The sequence below is a fragment of the Anoplophora glabripennis genome, unplaced genomic scaffold (assembly GCF_000390285.2).
Source record: "Anoplophora glabripennis isolate ALB-LARVAE unplaced genomic scaffold, Agla_2.0 scaffold3, whole genome shotgun sequence".
NCBI classification, from domain to species: domain Eukaryota; kingdom Metazoa; phylum Arthropoda; class Insecta; order Coleoptera; family Cerambycidae; genus Anoplophora; species Anoplophora glabripennis.
Window position 1 is genome coordinate 388,126 of NW_019416486.1, and position 13,380 is coordinate 401,505.

The window sequence follows — 13,380 nt, forward strand, 5'->3', positions numbered from 1 at the left end:
CACTATTTTTTTTTACCTGTTTCTCTTAAACTACGATCAACTCTTTCAAAAGTTTTTGGACTCGGCAAATGTCGACCCGGAAACCTTTCCTCATAAAGTCTTCTTGCCTCCACGGAGTTGCATAATGCTTCCCCATAAATTAGGTGCATATCAGCATATTCTGCACAGGAATATTCTTCCATTTTTAAATGTTATTTCTAACGGCTTAAAACGAATACCACAATAAAATTGAATTTTTATTCTGTCACGCGCCTTTGACAAGTACTTTAAAATCAACAGGGTCTAACAACGAAAACAATAGAAAAGAACTCCATGGAGACAAGAGCAATAATAATTTGTAGATGTATTTTGGTCATAGATGTTGATTTTACAAGAAACGGCATTATTCATTCCCTTAATTCACCACCAGTAAATGTTTATGGTGAATCTGTAGGCTGGCACTAGCGGGAATGATTTTATTGTAAAAAAATAAATTTTAATTGTTGTTGTATTTGTTACCAATTTTTTTCAAAACCGATTTATCTCGCAAACCGTTCATTTTTTCGAAATAAATAAAGAGTACCATTTTTAAAGAAAAACCTTCAGAGTATCTAATAATAATATTTTCAGTTTGATAAAATTACTTCTGTCAAAATTTTGAGAAAAATTGTGATAGGGCCAGTCCGTTTCTGGACACCTGATAATAGCAAAAAGTTGATTTTAGCATCAAATCGTAGAGCTCCATGTGTAATACAACGTACGAAAATTTTATTAAAATATACAGGGTGGTTTCAAAGTTATAACCCTAAACGTTAATTTCTAGGTACCCCTTTGACCCCCCATAACTCCGTTAGGGGGCACATTAGGAAAAAAAATTATAGGAAGGACTAGTTTTATTTTGACCTCCCCTATACACTCCCGAGAGATTAGGAGGTACTTACCGGACACCCTGTATAGAAAACGCATTGTTGTAGCTAAAGTATTGCACATAATACCTAGGGCATGGATTTTCACTGTACTTATTACACAATATATTCTTTTAGATAAGATATTGCATGAAGGTTAACAAACTAGTAATAGTTAATTTTCATCCACAATCAACGAAATTTTCACCTGTTAAATTACTTCGATCAGAGGTAACGTCTATTTCTGTCTCTTAATCTTGAACGTTATATTTTTTAACAACTCCGATTATAAAAAGGTCATAAACGGTGTCATAATCGTTAGCTTTAAAGACTTGATACAACCGGTAATTAAAAAATCAATTTTTCCAGTAATTCTCATATTTTATGCATCGATTCTGCGAAAGAAATCAGCTGGACAATTCTCGTCTTACAATCGCATCCAATATTTATGAGAAATTGACTGTTTTCCATGCAACTTACAAAGTTGTTGGCTCGCTAATGAATGATAACAACCGTGAACATGAAGCAAAACTTGGACAGCATAATTTGCTTGTAATGAGCTTGAAACTCCTTACCTTTAAAGTTGAAACAAAAACATTATACAAGGTGTTCCTTAATTTAACTGCCAAATATAAGGTGTCCTTTGGCCAAAATTAACTTAAAAAATTATAATGATCTACAGGCCAATATACAGTGAGGTTCTATAGGAACTAGGACAATCCTCTAAAATTATTTTGGACGCACGATCGAATGAAAATTTTTTCTCGAAGGTTCGCTTTTTATACAGGGCGTTAAAAGTTTGACTGCCTTAACTTTAACAGACGATAGAATACATTAAAATAAAAAAAAACTTATATGACATGGGTCCTAAACTCAACCATTTCCGAGAAAAAAATTATCAAAATCTCCAACTTGATGTACAAAAGTTCGATTAATTAAGGAATATTGACATAAATGCGTGCATAGAATACCATAAAATACAATGTTTATCACTTTTTTGAACTTCCTTATGCTTAATTCTAAAAAATAATTAGCGTTGTTACAATTTAAATTTATTAATTTAAAATTCAATAAAATTTATATCGAGCAATGTGACAACGGCGCCGCGGTTTATTAACACGAGATACTAAGGTGTCCAGCAATACGCAATTCATTTGGTATCTGGATTCGACCGTGTCGGAGTGTTTTTGCGTACCACTATTTCCTTTTATTGAGGATTCGAAGGTATCGTGCGTGCATCGAAAATTGTTATGGACAAAAATGTTGTCACCGCCGTTCTTGGGAGTAAAAATTCGAAAAATTTAGAATTATTCAAATTTCGTGGCTGAAAACGTACATAGGTATTGTATTTTTGAAACTGAGTGAGTTGCGCGAAACTAAATGTGTACAGGACATAGCTAGTACCATGCGAAACATCGCCATAATTTTAGAAATGTTGTCACCGCCGTTCGTGGTGGTGAAAATTCGGCATTCAGCATATGTTGTAGATTGTATTGTACTTGTGCGTTTAAAAATTACTGAATCTTGCTTTTTGGTAAGTTCCTAAATTATTTTTAATACGTTTGATTATTTGGACGACGTGAATCTTTTGGTACTTTAATTACATATTTTTCAAATACGTAATTTGATTAAAGGTTAAGTTCCTGTTTTAAAAAATTCATAATTATTAAAATTCGAGCTAAAATTTAAGCACAACACTATCTTCGTACTGCAAAATTGATACATTTTACTTTATTTATTTAAAAACTGGAAAATAATTGTCTTGAAATTTACTAAATGTTTCACAATAATAGTTGTTTACATTTTTTCCGTAGGACAAGAGTGCCGCGTGTACACGTGGTATGCATCAGCAGGTTAAGCGCTGTTGTCACGTTGTGATGAAACTCTCCAATATTAATACTCGCCGTATCTCTATCTCATTTTGAAGTAAGGGTAGTCAAACGTCTTACACCCTGTATAGGGTGTAACTTTAAATGGGGTTAGTTTTTTAGGGGTGTTTCCCTGAACACATCTCTGAAATATTTATTTTTTACACAAATAAATAGTCGAGTTAGAATTAATTTTTTAAAATACCTACACTTTAATTCTTGTGTACGTCGCCACTCAGTGGCGTAAACTGTGGCACCCGGAATTTGTATGTGAAGTTGTATTAGTGCACTATCAACGTTGCCAGTTGTTTTTGTTTTGTGGGCAGTGACAATAAAAAATAACAGTAACAGTAAAATAGTTAGCATTTGTATAAGGTGTTATTTTAATCACTGTGATCGAAGCGCAAAACATTCTAACGTTTCTAAAAAAAACAAAAATTTTTACATTATTTATTAAATATGAACTAATATTTAATACTGACATACGTTACTAATTGTAAATATATTTTTTAATCAACAGTTAGACAGCAAAGCTAATTAAAATAAGTTTCTGAAAACAGATTAATTTAATATTACAATATCCCGTTATATTAGTCACCATATTTTTTTTTATGTTAACCTTCCCTTTAAATATAATATTTGATAACAATGCACAGCCCAGTTGCCAATTGTGCATGCTCTTCGACTAAAACGTAGTTTGAAGTTGTACCAGCTCGTCCAGCGTCGGGGTAAGAAAATTACGGAAAAAAAAGGATAGAGAAAAATTGAATTTTCACGACGCAATCTGAAAAAATAAATAATACATACATGTTTCTAAAAGACATGCATTTCCTTTTAGATTTATGTGTTTTCCTTTATGATGTATATTTAGTATAGTTATAGTTATGCTTAAACTGAAATGGTTTTGAATATTGATTATTACGGTTCAGATCCAAAATGAAGGTATTCACAATCGCCTTACTCGCGATGGTTAATAATGTTTAAATATGATTATTTTTTAAAAATACTATAGAAGAGAAAGGTGTTTACATCATTTACATTTTCAATCTTAATTGCCTAATGTTTTATCTCAATAGTTTTAACTGAACTGAACTTCATTTGGCTATAACTCTTCAGTTCTCCGTTACCGCAAGGTGTCATTCCAAATTAGGACGCATACTACTGTCGCCGAAATTCATCCGAGCAGCCGTGAAACCAATCAAGAGTAAAGTAATGATACTTTTAATTATTCACCGGACGCAAGATACACACGATAGATTATTGCGGTGCTGGGGTATTTCCAGAACCATATTTTATTAAAAAATCAATTACGATGAATTGCCATTTGCTAACGGAATACCTAATAAATAGCAAACACGAAAAGAACGGACATTATAACGAGTCGGTTATCGATTGTGAATTACAGTAATTTGCCGGAAGGCCAATGCGCATTAGCAATTAAATATTTATGTCTTGGCGTAAAGTACAAACATAGGATATTAGTACGAAAATAAAAACACGCCGGCAATCGATATGCCGTTCTTGCTATTGCGTGAAATGGGAAAACTCCTGGGCGAATATTTTCATTCGACGGGAAAAAATTGTGTAATTACGCTGAAAGCGTATGCAGTAAGGAAGCTATTGGTATTACTGCTTTTATCTCCGATCTCTCTTTATCTCTAAATCATAATAACTCCTGACCGGTATTTTTAGATATCCTGATTGTACCAGTATTAGTTATTTTGCATAGCATACATTTCTTTTCTGTAAATTAAATGATGAATATTAACTGTATACAATATCTGGCAAATGAAACATTAGCAAAATTATAAAGATAAGTTTTAGTATTTTTTTAGTTTCAATAATTAATCAAGTGTTTCTTCCTTGCGGGCAGAAGTATTTAGCTTGTTGTCTGTTTTCAGTGGTGTACGTTTTAGGTTAATTCTACACTGTATTCAGTATTCTTGGAACATGGATATAATTGTTTTAGATATGGGTTTACTATTGCCACTTATGATTTGATATAAAGCAATCGATGAAATAATACTACTCGTACATTATTAATTTTTCCAAAAATGGGAAAAAATATCACATTCAAAAATGTATATTCGGCCCTGCGACAGATGGACCCCTAAAAAACTCAAATCAAGTCACAATTAGACAATAAATTATGACCACGGTCATTTGTATAGAATTTGCCACAAAAACTATTAATCAAACTTTGCCATAAAATGCAAACATTTTAGTCAGAAAGCTGACTTGACCTTCATAGGGCTCCTAGGGGTTAATGTGACCCAAGATCAAGTATACATCTTTAAACGTAAAATTTTCTGCTCTGTCTATTTCTGGATGATCTCTAAGTTTGACCTCTGGGTTAAAACCAAGGTCATTATCGTACGGCTCCCTTAAAACCTTACAACTTTTGTTCTGGAAGTCATCCTGCAAAGTTATTCGGGGTGATCGATTAAAATGGGACACCCTGTATAATAACTCACAATAAATTAAGTGAATGAATAATCAAATAATAATATTTAACTTATTAATATTTAAATATATTATGGACAATATTGCAAAAATGTTGCATTGTATTGCACTAAACACATAATTTTCTCTATAATTACACATATAAGTATAGGTATCGTCAATCGGTATTTTTCGATTGATCAAGATTTGGATAAGAATCCGTCAATACAAAGTTTGTGCCTTATTCTTTTTAGTGATAGGTATCATTAAACCCTTGTCTCTTTGGACGTCAGCAAATACATATTTCAATTATTGTTATATTTGTTATGTCCATACATTCCATATGTGACGTTTTTGTTAACTAGTCATATTTTAACGTTTGCAATATCTATGATTGGACAAATGATTTTGACAGTCTTATTAACTTTTTGATGGTGGTTATTGCTTTGGTTCAGAAAATTGCTGTCTCTCTCATTGAAAGAGATAATTTTCACTATGTAAACACGTCTTATATCTTTAATTTTCTTTAATATTGGACAAGGAAAGGCTGTAACTTATGCGAAGAAAACAAATTTTATAGTGGGTTTGCAAAAATGTCTTTCTCTGTCTGATCCTTCAAGTTTAGTATAGAAAGCCAGTCTTTGCAAGGCAATATAAATTATGCCGAATATTGTGATTGTGATGTGCGCCAATGTAAAGACTACAAGCTTCACAACTATTTCCATTTACTTGTCAATAAAAAAATCCATATTTTCTCTTCATTAAAACAGTCGCACCAAGAGATATGCACCAATACATTTACACTTTCCTTACAAAATTTAAAATTGCATTAAAATTAAAGATGCCAGCGTAAAAAACCCATAAAGCAAAGTACCGCTTACACATGTTTCACCACAGTTTTATCACAGTCATTGACTTCTTTAATAATAGAAAATAATTGTTTTAATGGGCGTAATATGCATTTTCAAACATCTACCGCTTTGACGATTTCTATATCCTTTTAATATACATTCGGGTATAAATTAATACATCATTTTTCATTCAATTAAGTAATACAAGTATACAAGATGCAATAAAAATATACGAACAAAATAAATTTAGATTATTTTAATTTACACAGATTTTTTAAAATAAATCTTCGTTTCTGGTCGTTGACATTTTCGTAACAGTATCTGTTCTAACGTTTCAATTTTACTCACATACACGTTTCCATTTGAATGTGGAGAGTTATTTTTTTAATGTACATGTTTTCAATCTCGCGTCCTTTAACATTAAATATATACAACAGGTGAACGATTAAAGAACCCATGATCAGCTGTTTAAAATATGCGTAGCTCTCATTAGCGAACATCAATGATAGGTCACAGAATATTTGCATACGTAATGAGCTAAACAGAAAACAACTCAAGTAGACGACCTTACAGTAATGCAATCGACAAACAATTAAATGTTGTTTTGATTTATATTGTTTAATAATAATAACGCTGAATAATATTTTGTTAATTATATATCCCTAGGCATGTATATGTAGTAGGTATAATTTTGTATAAATTAGCATTTATTCACGCTATATTTTAATATTACCAATTTAAAGTTTTTCACAATTTTAGTGTTCGAATGACCTTTGGGTGAAATATTGTCTAAAATTAGGCTACTTTCGATTAGATAAGTATATCCCAGTTTAGATAAAAATAAGTTGGTTTAAAACAAGGAAACGTTGACGATTATATAAATTGGTTTTCCGTCCATAAGATTTATCTAAATACTGTAGTAATTAATAATCATGAAATAAAGATATTATCAGTAATAATATAACAAGAGAGTGAGAATAAATTGAAAATAATTTGACAGATTTTTTGAAAACTTGTTGCCAGGCAATAGTCACGAGAGCCCGCAGGGCTCGAGTGGCTATTTCCAAATGGCAACAAGTTTGAACAAAATCTGTCAAATTATTTTCTAATTTATGGAACTCGCGAGTTATATTTGACTAGATTATTTTTTGATTCACAAATTTTTACAATAAAAAAGATCAATAAAACTATCATAAAACTATTGAAAAATTTAATTTAATTAATTATTACAATATACGAAAATATCGTTGACACATTGTGAATATATTAAAAGAATTAACAATTTAAATTAGTACAATGAAAAACGCAATTATTAAAAATATTTCGAGAGTCATTATTTATTGAGGATTTGGAATTGCTTGTTATATTAAGTGTTTCCTCCTGCGTATTTTCTCTAAGATTATTTATTATATTTGAATGATGTTCTTGGTTCAATTGTAAGTATGGTTTAATCGAACTTGCAGAATTATGACCAGTGACCTTGATTAGTTCTTGTTCTCCTACACCAGCTTTTGAAAGGTTACTTACTGCACTTGATCTGGCAGAATGGTTAGTTATTTTTTTAGTAACTGTGTCTAGACCTACTTTTTCTGCGGATTCTTTCATCCATTTTGAAATGGAATTTATTCCCACAGGAACGTTTTTATACCAAGAACCATGAGTTTGCCAAGCCGGATTTGGAGTAAGAAACAAGCGTTCGGTTTTAATATTTTCTTCACGTTTACCCATTAGTTTTTCAAAAAGACGAACAGGGCAAATATCTGGGTTATTTATGTTTGGAGTCAACCATTTACTATTAGCGCACCTTTGTGCTCCACCCTGTGCAGTTTTTGTAAAGATGGGATTGTATTCAATGCGGCCAGTATTTAATCTTATTATGTCGGTTTCTTTTTTAAAATAATGAACTAAACATTTCGTAGCTTCTCCTCCCCTCCAAGCTAGTTCATACGATGCAACGTGAAAAAACTTTCTTTGCAATCCACAAGGTGTATCTTCGTCCCAATAGTTAAAAATTTGCAACAATTCTGTATTAGAAAGTGCCACAGAACTTTGTTTGTGCTTTTCAGGATGTTTTTGTAAAATTTTTCTTTTTGCATCTCTTGCATTTCGAGCATTTTTGAATTCTATATCATGGAAAGGATCAAAGGACCTGTTATACTTATTAAAGTAAAGTTCTTGAACTAATTTTGCCGTTTTATTCCACATTGTCTTTATTACTGCTTCTTTATAATCATTTCCGTCTTTTCTTTTCATGTTATAAGCCCAATCTTTCAAAATCAATGCCAGAGTAGCTGTTGTAGTAGATTGATCCAGAATATAATTTCTTTCTTTGGTGAAGGTCTTAAATTGTCTCCATATAGACTGATTACTTATTAGAGTATTTTTCGAAGTAGTTTCTACAATCTTTTTTGTTATTTCTGCATCAGAAAAGGTACTAAACCGATGATTTTCACCCATTTTATATATCGCGTTGACACAATTAGGTAATTATTTTGACAACTATCTGACACTTGCTACGCAAATAAAAGCCACAGTGATTATTCCCGAGAATAATCACAAGAGATTTATTCCCACTATAATAATGACATAATTGGTTGAAACTTACCCTTGTGACAAATAAAGAAGCATTTCATTGGTTTTAAGAAACGTCAAAAAATAATCAGTGTCATATTATTTATGTCAAGCTTTTCTATTAGAGATTTAAAAAATAGAATCCGCGCGCCCCTGACCCAGGCCCGCACCTAATGACTTGCGATAAATCCGACTTTTTATCTAAGAACCCCGAGAGAGGTAGGAGGAATCGAGGAAAGGGTTGCGGCAGGTTAGATGCGTGGTGCATGTGGGAGCCTGGGAAACGGCGAGGGAAGATCGCGGCAGCCACCCTCTGTTTTTTATTCCTCCTCCAGCGCGCCGACACAGATTTCACCCTTTCAGACACTTGTCTCGCTGCGAGGGTCAGGTCGAGATCCGGCAGACGGACCCCTCGGCCTCCCCGGCCCTCCCCTGCACTTGCATTCCGCATTCTGGCAGACCCCGTCGTAAGGGCGGATCGCGGGGGTTGGGGGGTTTTGTCACATCTCGCACGAAACGCACTCGGTGTGCGGGTCTCGTCTCTGCGGGTTCTTTGAGGCATATTTTTTTCTTGGGGCGCAACAGGCAGTCATTTGAATATATGCAAATTATTTAAGGCGGATTGAAATGTCATATTTTGTTAAACAAATGAAAATATTATATTTATGCTAATACAAGCAAGAGCAAGATGAAATATATATCCCATTTTATTGACTATTCACAGTGTCTCTTCTAACCGAAACCCGAAATTAAAAATTAGCAGAGAACGCCATTCCTTGCTACACTTTTGAAAATGCGCATTAAAGTCATTAAACAAGCGCGTTGGTTATATTCTATTTTCCGTCATTGCCTTTCAATATTCACTCATGTTCTGAATTCAAAACCAGAATCCGGTCACTGAGTTCGAAAAAGCTCTAAAATCACTTACAATTAGACAGAACAGTACATAATAGAGAAAAAGCCACCCAAACAGCGCAGGTCAAGGTTCGCAATTTTCATTACTATTTCCAATCCAAGTTGCGACAGAGCGACTGCCGAAAACCGTCGTGGATCAGCCAAAACGGCAAGAAACGTCAACGAAGATCTATCTCGAAAATTAGCGGAATTTTCAACACCTGTGATCGAACGTCTGCTCTGATTTTTTGCAATTAATTAGCCAGATCAACCTCCCTTACTAGTACAAAGTATGACTCTTACCATCCACTTCCATAACATTGTATGTGTCCTATTATATGTAACTAAATCATTCGTTATATACCAGTTATGCCAAATAATCTGTATATATTTAATACAAAATTGTTATAAATTATTGCAAGTTCAGGCTCAGACCTAGATAACAAATCTGAAGGCCAAAATACTGAGGCTTTATTACAGCCTTTTGGCCAGTATAAGAGTGTAAAATTGCAATCTAGAGGGTGTTAAGTAAGTTATAGAGCTTTCCCTACTCTCTAAATACCGGGTTCCAATCTTTAGATGAAAAAGTAGAAATGCGGGGTACAGTACGTGGTTAGATGAATCCACAGTAACCCAGTTCCTTCTAATCGAGGTCCAGTAACGTCTAATACCGCGAAGAAGAAATGAAAATGACGCAATACGACAAAACTTAGTTCACAGGACTACAAATTTGCTACTACTTTATAAAGAAAACTTTTTTTTTATAGATTTTAACCAACTTTCCATTGCGTCTACTACAGTTTTCACTTGCATATTTCCTTCAGACTGCAAACGAATCGTTTGAGTATACCGTTACTAACTAGATAGTAATAAAAAATATTATTAGGATAGAAGCACCATCATTATTTTCGAAAAATCTGAATAGTCAAGAAAAAGGTAAAACTGTGAATGGTACTCGTGATATGCTAGTGAACAGTAAAGGCCATGATATAATAAAATCACTCTTAACACTCCACTTTTGATCTTGCTCTGGACTTTAGTATGTTGGTGGGTTTTGTATTGTCATAATCTATTTACATTTTATCCAGTAATTCAACATTTTGATGTGGATAATTTCATGAATGGATCATGACGATGGACTATTGAAATATGATGCATGCCAAATATTATGGTACTAAATGAAGACTTTGCTCTTGCTAGCTCCTTCAAATTAATTGTTTGTGTTTTTAACTGATGAGAAAATAAGTAGCCATACGTTAAGTTGATCCTATCATTTAATTTTCTAAGTATATTCATGGTTTTCTCAATTATGTTGCGCTAGATAATTCAGTTGAAAATTCTTAATGCTTAGTCAAGTATGTTTCTGTATTTCTTTTGGAAAAAATAACAATACCAGACGATTTCAAAAATTTTTAAGTTAATAAACACCCTTTAATAAAAGTTATCCAGACTAGAACATTGAATCAAAACCAGGCACAGGGTTCAAAATAGAAAAGTGATGACAAAGATTCACAATCATATTTTAAATAAGGTTTTAATCGTTCAAGATCATTTTTCAGAATCTATAAAATATATTGATTGCATTGAGCTTACAACACAAATGAATTACCGTGTNAAAAAAAACTTGAATTGAAGCTTTCCTGGTAAAAAAAATCTTTTCATTCAATCACCCAGCTCTAAAAACAATGAACGGTGTTGGATGTATGACTGAAATTTAAATAAATCTTACAATAATAGGAACTTTTTAAAAACGTACAATAGGATTTGATGAAACAGGAATGGTATAGCCTACGGGATTTTAAATGTTTTCTGTTCCTTCATCCATGTTGTGATAATTATGGGTAATTTTATTTAAGGTCTACAATGCCCGAAAATATTTGAGTAATTTGATATTAGCAAATATTTAAAATAACGTAATTCGCGGGCTGTTTTCAGTAGAATCCAATTCACGATAAACGCATTTCTTGTTGAATGTTCTTATAATTTCTGCAGAGAAAAGCTTCTGAAAGGACCTCTGAAAAATTCAGATGTTTTTCTTGACGCTAGTATTTAAAGACGATGGTTATTATGCCATGACCTGTGTATCTGCTCACCGTCAACTACCTTTAACTTCCTTTGCCTTATCTAGGAAACCTTGACCCGCCCTTGTCGTTCTCGGGCTATGTTCTGTGGGGGCGAACCCGCTATTAAAGATTCTAATGGATATATTAAATTAAATTAAATTAAATTAAAATTAGAAATATTTGGTGTAGCCACTACACCAAATATATACAAATGGGGACCAAACACTTGTATATTATTTCCAAGAATGTATCTTATTATTTAAACAACAGTTTGAAATAAATCGTTGAATTATTTGCAATTTTTCATTTCCATAAATATTCAACAAATTAGATGCTGAATTATAGATTCAAGTTTTCAACGAATTGTTTTTGTTATGTTCATGTTTAGGTAATTGTTGACTATAAAACAGTTTAACAAATATGACTGCTCAATTATATTTATTTTACCTTATTTTTCAATAACATTGTTTTACAATGTTTCAAAAATTAATAGAGATCATTTTATCTTCCTGTAAGCTTATATTGTTGCGCTCTATGCAAGCCAAAATATCCGTACTAAATTGCGTACATATCTAAGGGATTAAGATAGAAAAACCTCTAGCTTTTATAAAATTCCCATTCTTTGGAAGTGCTAGGTCCTTAATACGTCTGAAAATGTCAGCGGATTTGGGGGAATTAGGGACAAAGGTAGGCTAAAACTGCATACCTGTGCCTCAGCAGACACTGACACATCAAAAATATATCGTTTTCACAAAGGCTGTTTACGTTATTTTGCAAACAAAGAGCAGCAACCGTAAAGCAACGGTATCTTGAACTTATGCGGTAGACATAAAAATGCTTTTCACCTTAACCTTCATTGTACGACACGTGCAATTTTTTAAAATAAAATAACATCCGTGAAAGAGTCTTGAATAATAAAGGTTAAGAAAAGTCAAATAGACTAGGTACATTAAATATGCCACTTATTTAAATTTAATGCAAAATTTTCAGTGTAACCATTAATCAAATTAAATTGGATTACGACTTTTATTTTTGCTAACATATTTCCGACATGATCGATTTAGATTTGACATTTCCGGTTCTGATAAGATTAAGTTCTCTTGTCAAAATGAGTAATTAGCACGCGTTCTTCGAATGCGTTTTTAATATTACTTAATATAAACCGATGTGAAATTCTAACCTCTTCGAATTGTTTTAAAAACTTGTTTGAGACCCTACACTGATAAAAATTGTGGCAATTTACATATTTGCAATAGTTTTTATACAGGGTGCCCCAGAATATGTGGGCGATCTCTCGGATTTATACAGGGGACGTTAAAATAACATGACAAGTCCCTAAAAATTTTCCCTAGAGGGCTCCCCTACGAAGATACATGCCTCTAAAGGACGCCTCTGAAAATCGATTTTCTTTTAATAAATTTTAAAATACTTTATGTAACTTAATTATTTTTTAATACGATGGACAACAGATAAGATTCCGTAAAAATTGACCCATGAAAACAATTTGGCTTATTTGGTTTGCCAGGGAGGGACTGGCTGTAGCACAATAATGTCAAATTTTTTACATCCTTTACGATAAAGGTACAAAAATAATATTTTTAGATAGTTGGAACCTCAAACTAAAAAAATACACTCTTGGTTGATATCGATAAAATGAACTGTTTTCGAGAAAAAACTTTTTGTTTAATATGATTTTTATTACAAACGCCACTTTCATTTACATTTGTTTTTTCCTAAAAACAATTAAATTACAGTGTTTTAAATGTTTAAAAAAAAAACATTTCAGGGGCGTTCTTTAGGGGCCTGT